Source organism: Ursus arctos, unplaced genomic scaffold (genome assembly GCF_023065955.2).
Source record: "Ursus arctos isolate Adak ecotype North America unplaced genomic scaffold, UrsArc2.0 scaffold_11, whole genome shotgun sequence".
NCBI classification, from domain to species: Eukaryota; Metazoa; Chordata; class Mammalia; order Carnivora; family Ursidae; genus Ursus; species Ursus arctos.
The window spans coordinates 33527024-33538880 of NW_026622775.1; the positions used below are offsets into that span (position 1 = coordinate 33527024).

Sequence of the window (11857 nt, forward strand, 5' to 3'; positions counted from 1 at the left end):
GAAGATCATTTGTAGCTTTTTTTCTCCTAATATGAATGCTTTTAGCAGGATGGTAAATTACAAGCCATATCAAATCATGTTACGGCAGATAATCAATCTGGTTGCATTTGTAGCTACTCCTGGGAAGGTAGTCTTGTTGGAGCTATTCCTCCCAGCTGTTTGGTCAGTTGGTCTTCTGGTGGGGTTTGGTCAGCAGGTAGGGAGCTGGGCCTCACCTGTCTTGTTACGATTTGTTCTGTTGGCCCTGTGTGACAGAAGTAGACACAGAACCCTGGCCCTTGTTGACATCGCCAATGTACACCCACTGCCTGTTGATGGACTCCTTCCACAAGGTCACCTTATTGTCTTACCTGAGGCAGCCAGGATGTTGGCTCTGATGGACCAGCTCACATGCCACACAATATCATTGAACTGGTGCAGCAGTTTGGGTGACCACGTATTGCTTGAGGTGTCATCACAGGTCCAAATGAACACACAGCTGTCCTCATTGAACAGCTGGCAATGGTGCTGGTGGGCGGCCAATGGAGAGGGCCCAGGCCACATCTCAAACCCAGTCACTGTGCACTTCTAACTTCTGTTCCTCCTCCTACTGGCTGTCCTCCTCCTCCTTCCACAGCTTGATGAGGTTGTCACAGACACCTGATGCAAACCTCTTGATGTAGTTGGGCTTCTGCCCCAATGGCTGCTCTATGAGCCTTCTAGGTACAATAGGAGGGGTCCAACTGACAGCATTGCAGCCAATAATGGGAGCATCATTGATCTTCTTCACTTCCCACTGGACTTCTCCACTGTACGTCAGCAGGGAGATGGCCCCATTCAAGGTCCCACAGGCCAGGATTAGACTGTAGTCATGGGGAGCCCAGCAATAGAGTTCACTAAGAAGTTGTGGCCTGTGTGCCTGTGCATCTTTCCTGAGGTGCCATTTTCCTCTTTCTAGATAATGACTTTCTGATCATAGGAGTAGGATGCCAGGATGTTGCTATACATGGAGTGGGCCAGGCTACTTGCCACACAGCACCCTTATAACCCCTGAGGCTGGTGATGAGGATGTGCCCTCCATGGGGTACACTGAAGATTTTAACGGACCTGCCTGATGAGCAGGTTGCCAGGCGGGTGCCATAGTAGTCCATCTGAGCATCATGAATCATGTCCTCATGGGAGGTGTGCACAGTGTTAATTACTGACACCATGGCAGTGATGGCAGCAGCTCCTGGTGGTGCCCCCAAAAAGCTTCTACAGAGCAGAAATTTTTAATTCTAGTGAAGTCCAGCTTATCAATTATTTTTTTCATGGATTAAACCTATGGTGTTGTATTTACAAAGTCATTACCATATCCAAATTCATTTAAGTTTTCTAGGAATTTCACAGATTCCATTATATATATACATATAATATATATTAAATATAATATTATATATATATGCTTTATTTTGAGTTATTTTTTGTGAAAAGTGTAAGTTCTATATTTAGATTCATTTTTGTTTTTCATGTCTATGTCCAGTTGTTTGAGTACTATTTGTTGAAAAGACTATTTTTTTCCCATCATTTGCTCTTTTGCCAAAGATCAATTGACTATATTTATGTGGGTCTAGTCTATTTCTAGGCTCTCTATTCTATACCATTGATCTATGTGTCTATTCTTTCACCAAAACTACTCTGTATTGTCTACTAAAACTTTATAATAAATCGTGAAATCTGGTACTGTCAGTCTTCCACCCTGTTCTTCTCCTTCAATATTGTGTTGTCTATTCTGGGTCTTTCGCCTCTCCTTATAAACTTTAGAATCAGCTTGTCAATATTCATAAAATAACTTGCTAGAAACTTTATTGGGATTACATTGAATCTTCAGATAAAGTTGGAAAGAACTGACATCTTGAAAATATATTGTCTTCCTATCCATTAATGTGGAATATCTCTCCATTTATTTAGTTCCTAAATTTCATTCATCAGAGTTTTATAGTTTTCTTTCTATGGATCTTACACATATTTTGTTAGATATACACCTAAGTTTTTAATTTTCTTAGGTGCTAATGTAAATGGTATTGTGTTTTTAATTTAAAGTTCCACTTGTTCATTGCTGGTATAGAGTAAAGCAATCGACTTTTGTATATTAAACTTGCACCCTGCATCCTTAATATAATTGCTTATTCGTTCCAGGAGTATTTTAGTCCATTCTTTGGGATTTTCTACATAGATGTTTTCCTTTTATTTTTAGTGTGTAAGTTTCAGGTCATTATTTACTTATTTGCTGTAGATAATCATATTAATTGTATATTTTAGTGTTGGTAAGAACTTATCTACAAACTTAAAATGCTTTTTAAATCCTAATTGATTTCTAGATGTTCAAATGAGAAGACAACATTTCTGTATCATCAGAAAAAATTTAGGAAAAATAAATTAATAAAATAATAAATATTATATATGTCATAATATAGTGTCATATGTATAGTATTAAAAGGCTATACACAGGGGCGCCTGGGTGGCACAGCGGTTAAGCATCTGCCTTCGGCTCAGGGCATGATCCTGGCGTTTTGGGATCGAGCCCCACATCAGGCTCCTCCGCTCTGAGCCTGCTTCTTCCTCTCCCACCCCCCCTGCTTGTGTTCCCTCTCTCGCTGGCTCTCTCTATCTCTGTCAAATAAATAAATAAAATCTTAAAAAAATAAAAATAAAAAAAAATAAAAGGCTATACACAAAAATATTAATATGATAATGTGATCTCTTTGTGGAAATGCTATATGTAATTTTCTTTGTTTTTGCTTATCTGAATTTTTTTAAAGATTTTGTTTTTTTAAAGTAATTTCTATACACAACAAGGGGCTCAAACTTAAAACCCTGAGATCAAGAGTCACACACGGCACCAACTGAGCCAGCCAGGCACTCCTATATGAATTTATCTATATTTCTATCTTTGAAATATGTAAAAGAGAATAAAAGTCACTATCAATCAAAAGCAAGTCAATTTTACAGATGGGTAAAATACAGTTGACCCTTCAGCAACATAAGGATGGGGGCGCTGACCCACCATGCAGTTGAAAATCCACATATGACTTTTGATTTTCCAAAAACTTAACTACTAATAGCTTACCGTTGACGGGAGGCTTTACTGATAACATAAATAGTCAATTAACACATATTTTGTCCATTATGTGTATTATATGTTGTATTTGTACATAGAGTAAGCTAGAGAAAATAAAATGTTATTAAAATCATAGGAAGAAAAAAAATACATTTACAGTCTTACACCGTGAAAAAAGTCCGAGTATAAGTGGATCCACACAGTTTATACCTGTGCTGTTCAAGGGTCAACTATACATATCTTCTTCCATAGAAAGGCAAAGAATTGTAAATGAATGTTTAGTGATATAAGAAGTAACAAATAGGATGTGTCTTTTGTCCAGAAGATCTATGGCATTAATTCACAAATACAGATGTAAAAAATGAAACAAGTAAATCACTCGGAATTTCCACAAAATGTTGCTGAAGTAAATATGCTACCAAGAGTAATTTTTTTTAAAATATCCCATTCATTTATTTGACAGAGAGAGAGACAGCCAGCGAGAGAGGAACACAAGGAAGGGGAGTGGGAGAGGAAGAAGCAGGCTCCCATCAGAGCAGGGAGCCGGATGTGGGGCTCAATCCCAGGACCATGGGATCACGCCCTAAGCCAAAGGCAGACGCTTAATGACTGAGCCACCCAGGCGCCCCACTATCAAGAATAAATTTAAATAAGCTGCATGCAGGATGTCTTTTAAAGAGGGTCTCTGGGTGGCTCAGTCGGTCAAGTGTCCAACTCTTGGTTTTAGCTCAGGTCATGGGTTGTGAGATCGAGCCCTGCGTCGGGCTCCGTGCTCAGTGCAGAGTCCACTTGAGATTCTCTCTCTCCCTCTCTCTCTGCCCCTCCCCTTGTGCATGCACTCTCTCTCTCTTTCTCTCTCAAATAAATAAATAAATCTTTTAAAAAATGAGTGGCTGAGGTGTTCATATTTTGCTATTCTGACAGCATTACAACACAAATTTAGTTTTGTAGAGTGACTCTCTGGGAAGTTATTTGGGTGGTGTCCTGAGGGATAGGACAGTGGATTTGGAGTCAGTGGACCCAGATCTGACTCAGGTACCAGCTGTGTCATTGAAAAAGTCATTCAAGCTTTCAGAGACTGAGTCTTCTCATCAGTAAAACTGGCATCACAATTCTATGTCCTTTGCATGATTTTTGTCAGTATCAAACCAAATGAAATAATATGTGCAGTGCTTTGTGACCCATAGCACTCTATGCAAATGCTGGCTATCAGTATTCTGAAGATGAGTATTATAACCAATGTTACACAAATTATAGAAATATAACAGAAGTCATTGTCCTGGAAATGCTAACTCTTGATGCTGGAGTCCTAATTATGCTAGGGTATACCTTTTGCGCATTCTTAATTTCTGCTCTGATCTTAATTAATGAATACCAGTGTAGGTACATTAGATTTCTGGCAGACAGTGAAATTGGAGGTTTAGGAAAACTCTGAACAATGGCAGTGTAACTAGGATATAGTTTTACAAATTCCAACTTTCATTCATTCAATATTTACCACTGAAATCTATTGCTTATGGTGTTTCAAGTCTTGTGGCCACAGCAGTGAATAAAACAAAGTACCTGCTGAAATGGAGCTTACAATTTAATGAGGGGCGAGGTGTGGTCCATAACACTGTAGAAAACGAATATCTACTAGGTGAGTAATGGCTCTATGATAGAGTAGTAAGTGTAAGAAGGGCTATGAAGAACAATAAAGCAGAATAAGGGAGGAATGCTACAGGCCAGGTGTCCAGGAAACAGAACCTGGGATGGAGATTAAATGCAGAAAGTTTACTGAAAGGATCAAACACTTGTCAGAGAAGGATATGAAGCAGAATTGGGTGGAGGGAGAAGTTGGGCTATAAAGTAGATACAACTAGGCCTCTGCCAACCCTCTGGGAAGCCATTCGGGCCTCTAGAGTAGTGTTGAATTGTGGCAAAGGAGTGCCGGGTCTTTATGCTCCTGGAATGACCAGAGAGTGGTTGCAAGCTGTCCCCTGGGAAGGGGGTGTGGTCTTGTGAGGTGGCTTTCTTCTGCCCTGGGCAATTCCCAGAGAGGGCCAATAGCAGTTCTCAGCCAGCAGCACTGTGTTCATTACAAGGTGTGCACGGTCAGGGGTGAGAAGGAAGGGATTGCTCATTTTATAAAAGATGATCAGAGAAGCTCTCCTAAAACTTTTTTGAGAGTACATTTGAAGGACATGAAAGAAAAACCAACTAGACATCTGGGGGAAGAGGATTCCTAGGGAAAATAATTTTGACCTTCATTTTTAGATTTTTCTCAATGCAATTTCTATGCTCATCTATTGCTTTTCTACTCACATTCTATTATAGACAGTAATAATAATAACAAAAGCAGTATCATTATTCAACATGTAATTGCAAGCTTTACTTTTAGAAGCTGATATGAATGTCTTTCATAAAATTTTACTAGAGTATTAATAAACCAATCCACTTATTCGTTCAGTTACTGAGTATCTGTAAGTGCTCAATGTATGTCCCTTACTACATGGGGTGCTATGGGTACAATGGTGATGGGTGAATCAGTCCCTGATTTCAAGGCTGCTGACTTGGGAAGACAACTGAAACAGGCTATTTAAACACAAGATAGGGAGTGGCCTGGTGGGGTTAAGCACAGGAAGGGAAGGTGCAAAAAACACATCATTAAACTAAACCATGATGAAACCAGCATACGAATAGACGGGATAAGATAGATAACTAAAGCAAAGTCAAAATGAAGCTTTCTTTGAATTGGGGCAGAATGCTGTGTTCACAACAAAGCTGGTCACAATCGGTGAGGTAAGTGACTCTGGAAGGAAAACCACGCTTTGCTCACTTTTTAAGTTGTAGGATGGATTAAATCCACAAGGGTCTAGAAAGATCAGCCATCTATGCAGAAAACACACATTTCTATGACAAATCAGTTGTGTGAGAGGTTTTTATTGCGAAAGATGGACTCTGAGCATAAAAGAGACCTGGTAAAACTTGGCTCAAGGAGTAAGCTGGCATCTCTTACCAGAGTGGCCGTAAATTTGAATAGAAGTGTACTGGTCAGAAGATAGAATGAGTTTTGAACAAGTTAGTTGTTTTGAAAAAACAACATTGAATATGTTAAATATTCTTAGGAGATGGGATCTGCTAATTGCTCTAGCAAATTTTATAGGTCCTAAGAAAGTGTTTGAAACTTTCCTGTCAGTCATTGCACCACCTATTTATTGAATGATGTCCCTCTTCTACTTACTAGTCTAGGCACATAGAGACCTATGCAGTCATTGCTCTCAGGAAACTTATAGCCTGATGTCTGTGGGGCTATGGGTGGTTTATGATAAAGTAGTAAGCCAGTGTTATAAGATCTTGTGAGATATTCCTATTCTCTCATAATCGGCATCCATGACAAACCAAGAAAGACTGAGTACCACCTCATTTTAAGAACCACTGAGCTGCTGCTCACTGCTGGGGCCCAACCACCTCACAAGGGTTTCTTACACTTTACAGAGCCAGACTTTCTACAGGCCAGGTCCATACAAGGTGAGCAATGTGGAGGGAAGAAACTCACTGGGGGTTCCTTGTCAGTGACCTGGTAGGGAATGTATGGAGGAAGAAAGAAGGGTGCTCTCCGTTCCCAGATTGTAAGTGGGGAAGGGAAAGGGAAGCTCTGAAAGAAAAGCTTATAAATACTGGGGATGCCTGCAAGAAGATGGGAGGGACTGGCATTTTGCTTGTTGTTGGAAGGCTCTTTGGGCAGCATTTTGCTAACATGTCCCTATTTCTACATGAGTAGAGGAAAGACTATTGGAATGGGACAACAGGGCTTAGAGAAGGGCAGTGATTGAGAAGCTGAACTCTATCCATTTGGTGTGTACAGATGCCAGAGTATCCAATGGATCAAGTGGAAAGTGGCCAAAGAATTATCTTGCTAGTATCTCACACAAAAAGATGGCCCCCTAAGCAAGAGGACATTAGGAGGAAGAGCCTTGGGATAGGAATTTGCAGATGGGACTTGAGCAAGAATGGAAGAGGCAGCTGGTGTCTAGGTCTTCTGAGATTCAGCCATACCTTTGAGGGATCCAGCATTGGACTCTGACTCCCAGAGCCCATTGATGGTGTTTGTGGAAGCCGGGTCAGCAGCTGCAACCATCAAGCAGAGAACAGAACCTGGAACAGTTAAGTACAATGATGTCCCTTCCCCGCTTTTCATTCTCCACTTCTAACCCTCAGGAAGCTAAAACTAGAAGGGACAGGGTAGCCACAGAGCTTTGAGTTGGATGGAGATTAGCATATTGAAATTGAAATAGTATTAATAACGAAAGAGACTAGAAAGTTTATCTCTCTCAGATGTCTAGAAGTACTAGGAACTGTATATTCCATATAGCATAAGTGAATAAAAGATTGAATTTTTTTTACCCTATGAATTGGGAATTGCCAATAACCAGGTATGCAAAGAAAGAGGACAGTCCTAGAAACTGGATGCTATGAAGAAAATAAAGGGAAAAAATGAGATAGAATTTAATGGGGGAAGGAGAGAGGTAGGCTGCCAAAGCTTTGCCTTGGGTAGGCAGGGGAGATCTATTTCATTCAACAGTATTGTATTGTTTTTCAGTCCATTCACTATTCCCAGCTTTGGGGATATAGTAATAAACAAAGCAGACAAAAGGTAAAATCATCAATAATCTTCTTGGAAGGTGTGAGACAGGAATGATATGAAGAAGGTAACCAAGCAAAGATATGAGAATAAATGAGAACAAGAAAGAAAGAAGCATAGGGTGTTGGAGTTTCAAGAGAAAAGGTCAGTGGCTGAAGCCTATGAATAAGGAGAGATTTGGAGAAGGTGTTGGGGGTGGGGGGAAGAAGGTCGGCATAAGGACAGGTGAGATCCAGAAGAGCATGCTGAAGAGTGGGGATTTTGCTCTGGTGCAATGGAAAGCCCATTGGAGATTTTTAGATCAGGAAATAGATATTTATATTTTAATTTATGTCGTAAGTTTTTAGAAAAATTCCTCTGATTGCTTTGCGGTAGAGGGAGAGTAGGAAATAGAAGAGGTAGGGAAATAACATGTGGGCTCTCACTGTGTTCCCAACGATCTCATCTATTCTTTGTAGTAAGAATAAACGATGTTGGTCACTTTGCAGTGCTCCCTTTTCTTCATTTCAAAATACTCAGGGATGGAGGTACTTTGATCTGAGAAAATTAATATGTTCAGCACTTTTGTACTTTAGTAGGCCTAGAAAGAATTTAATTGATTTAGGTTAAGTAAGACTTACATTAAACTGATTGCTTTTGATTTAATATTATCTTTCATCTGAGAATGGAAATTATTTTCACATGGTTGGCAATATTGGAAATAATTACTCAACTTCAGTTGATAGATGGTCTGAAAATTACTTTATTAGCTTTCCTCAGAGCACATCTTATTACAAATAACACTACCCACATGAGAGAAGAGCCAGGAGAAGGGTCAAGGACATCCTATGAGTGACTTAAGTAGAGGCTGAAATAATGTGTTCTCCTAATATATGATGCAGTGACAGCATTTAGCAAAACCATCTGGAAGAGACCCAAACTGAGACAACAATCCCAGTTAATAAGCTTCACTGAGTGATGTTCATCAACTGATAATGTGAACTCAGGTTGAACTCTAGTCATAAAACTTGGAAAGAGGGAAGTTTGAGAAATTGTATGTTCTGCATTGCGAAATGACTGGCCTGAGCATAAGATCAATTCTAACAAACTGAGGGCTTCAGAGGGGAGGGGGGTGGGGGAATGGGATAGACTGGTGATGGGTAGTAAGGAGGGCACGTATTGCATGGTGCACTGGGTGTTATACGCAACTAATGAATCATCAAACTTTGCATCAGAAACCAGGGATGTACTGTATGGTGACTAACATAATATAATAAAAAAACATTATAAAAAAATAGAAAAATTATAACAATATACTGTAATTAAAAAAAAAAAGGATGACTCTAGGGGGCAGATAATTTCAAGGCCAACCTCAAAAAAATAGAAACCACTCAGCACCTGTTGATCATCTCAAATTCTATTTCCAAACCCATCTATGCTAAAGAACTTTTTGGATACCCACTGCAGGACTGAGAACATCACATCAAAAATTAAATTGGCTAATTGAATTTAAATTTAAAAAAATGAAAAAGTTAATGATTTTTACTTACTTTTCCTTTGAAGATGTAATACAGGCTTATTATAAAAAATTTGGAAGTTAGGCAAATGTAAAAAAGAGAAAAACTAAAATTCATTATAAATACAGGTCCCTAAACACACACACACACACACACACACACACACACACACACAATGAGCTCTTACTACAGGACCCATCTGTAATCTTTCAAACATGCAACAAACCCCATTCCTTGTCATTAAATCTAACAGGTGTCAGCATAATGTGACTGTTAAGTCATGTCCTGAGATTTCCAAAATGCTCCAGAACAGACATTCTAAGCAGTCACTTTGGGAGTTCACAGGACACATTGATTCAAATGCTGATACTGAGCCCCACAGCTTTGTGACAGTCTCCTTACTGTCCTTCAAGGGAAGGCCTGTGACACATGGCCAGGGCCCTGCCATTCCCTGTCTTTTAGGATTGGAGAAACGGAACCTCAGACATCCCTTACCCTCACCCCTGGGGCAAGGCTGTCATGGCATGTCTGGTGTGAGGGACGGGGAGGGGGAGGACTACATGTTGTGACACGAGACCCTTGGGTTCTAACTTTGTGTCATAGGCATGAGGGTGTCATGTAGCCCCTGAGAGATTTCTGACTCAGGATCTGCGCCATCCTTGAGATGACAGGAACTCTCCAGGGGTCATTTGGAAGTCAGGCCCTCCTCTGTGTGTTCCTACCCTATGCCTGTCATCCTCTTTACTGTTGAGAGAACTAAACTCCAGGCAGGTGAATTATAATTGAGATCACTTCATACCAATAGAAGCCTTTCAAAAACCCTGCCTTACAGACAAAGATTTGAAGTACACTCTGTCCCTGCCCTCAAGGAGCTCACAGAATAATAAATTGTTCTTTTGCTTTGTTTTTAACTACAGTGTCATTTCAGCAGCCAGGCACCTGTGGTACTTGACTAAATCCCATTTTTCTGCCACATTCCTTTGCCATCCGTCACGTGTTATTTCATTTGTGTCTAGACCGCCATGCAGTGAGAATGCAGGCTGAAGTCTCCCTCTGCCTTCTGCACGTTCTCTGCTCTTGGCTTTGTTCACACCTTCATTCCTTCACACTTAGCCTACTGGGTTTAAAATCTTAAAAATGGACTGAAAAGAACAAATTATCAAGGTAATACATGAACATTTTTAACAAATGTTTTTTCATGAACTTATAATAAAAATCACGATAGCTGACATTAATTGATCACTAGCATTGCACTGGGCACTATTCTAAATGTTGTATGTATAAACTCGGTCATTCCTCACCACCACCCTTTGAGAAGATACTACTGTGATTATCAACCCTATTTTGCAAATAAGAGTAATCGAGGCACAGAGAGATTAAACAGCATAGGCAAGGCCTCACAACTAGTACATGGTAGAGCTTGGATTTGAACCTACATGTCCTGGCTGTAAGAACAGTATTTTTAACCATTATGCTCTTCAGCAACAATTCTTTGTCCCAGCCTCTCCCCACGACTCATTTCAGACCCTAGAAATAAACACTCACACAGGCAGTCTTGTTATTCTCTAGGTAGTTTATTCAGGTGTTTCGAGGGGAGATCCTATTGCACAAATCACATTTCCTCTTCCTTTCCAATTCATCAGTTACCTCTTTCATTTGTTTTCCGTTTTCCAGATCTTTACTGAAATATTCATCTGTTGTTATTCTTTCTTCTGCCCGTTCAGTTTTGTTTCTTACCCTTTACTATTATTAGATGGAGGCTTAGAAAAGAGGAAATATACACGTACATATTCGCTGTACCATCTTGAATGAAAAGTCTATTTCGACATGACCTAGAGAGGTGCGATTGGCATTAGGGTTCCTCGGGTGTATGTTGTGCCCCACCCTCAGCCTGCTCTCCCCAACTTGACTCCTACTTTAAGGCTTCGTATTTTTCTGACTCAGGGCATTTACTTCCCATCTCCAACCCCTTCAGTCTTTCTGGAAACTTGCCGCTGAATGTGACCTTTCTCCTTCATCTCAATTCCTGGAACATTTGTGGTGCTTCACTGGTGAGGTGCATCATGATTTCTCCTTTATCACAATCATTTCTATGCATAATTTCATTTCCATGTTGCACAGAAACTTCTAATGAGTCGTTGCAAAATCCTTTTGTACTGGAAAAACCTGGGCTTGAAATCAGGTGCGGTTGTACTCAAGTAATAATTACAAGAGTAAGAAAGATTTAAATTTACAAATTCTCCACAGCTGCAGGAAAGAAAAAGCACTTGACAGGATTCAATAACTGCTTATGATGAAAAAAATATCCCCTAGCAACTAGGAAAGAGCTTTCTTAAACTATAATGGTTATGGACGAAAAACTTACAGGCAACATTATTCTTAACAGACACAACAGTTCAGACATATTCCCTTTAGAAAAAGAGGAAGAAGGATGCCAAGTATCACTGCCCTTGTATAACATATTACTGAAGATAGTGGCTGAAACAACAAGTCTTAGCTTCCATGACCTTTAATTGTGGTCATGCAACTAACTCTGGCCAATGGCACACGAGTGAAGGTTACCATTTATCCCACTTGTCAGTCTGGCCCAGAAAACCTCACGTGAGCGACCCTCCATTCTTTGCCCCTGGTAGGTGATAGGGAAGATGACTTTGCAGA

The 11857-nt window shown here is 40.0% G+C and overlaps 1 pseudogene; it reads right to left on the reverse strand.

Moving 5' to 3' along the window:
* Nucleotides 1-223: 223 nt before the first annotated feature.
* Nucleotides 224-1193, reverse strand: LOC113255484 (protein SEC13 homolog; annotated as a pseudogene).
* Between the last annotated feature and the right edge of the window lie 10664 nt (nucleotides 1194-11857).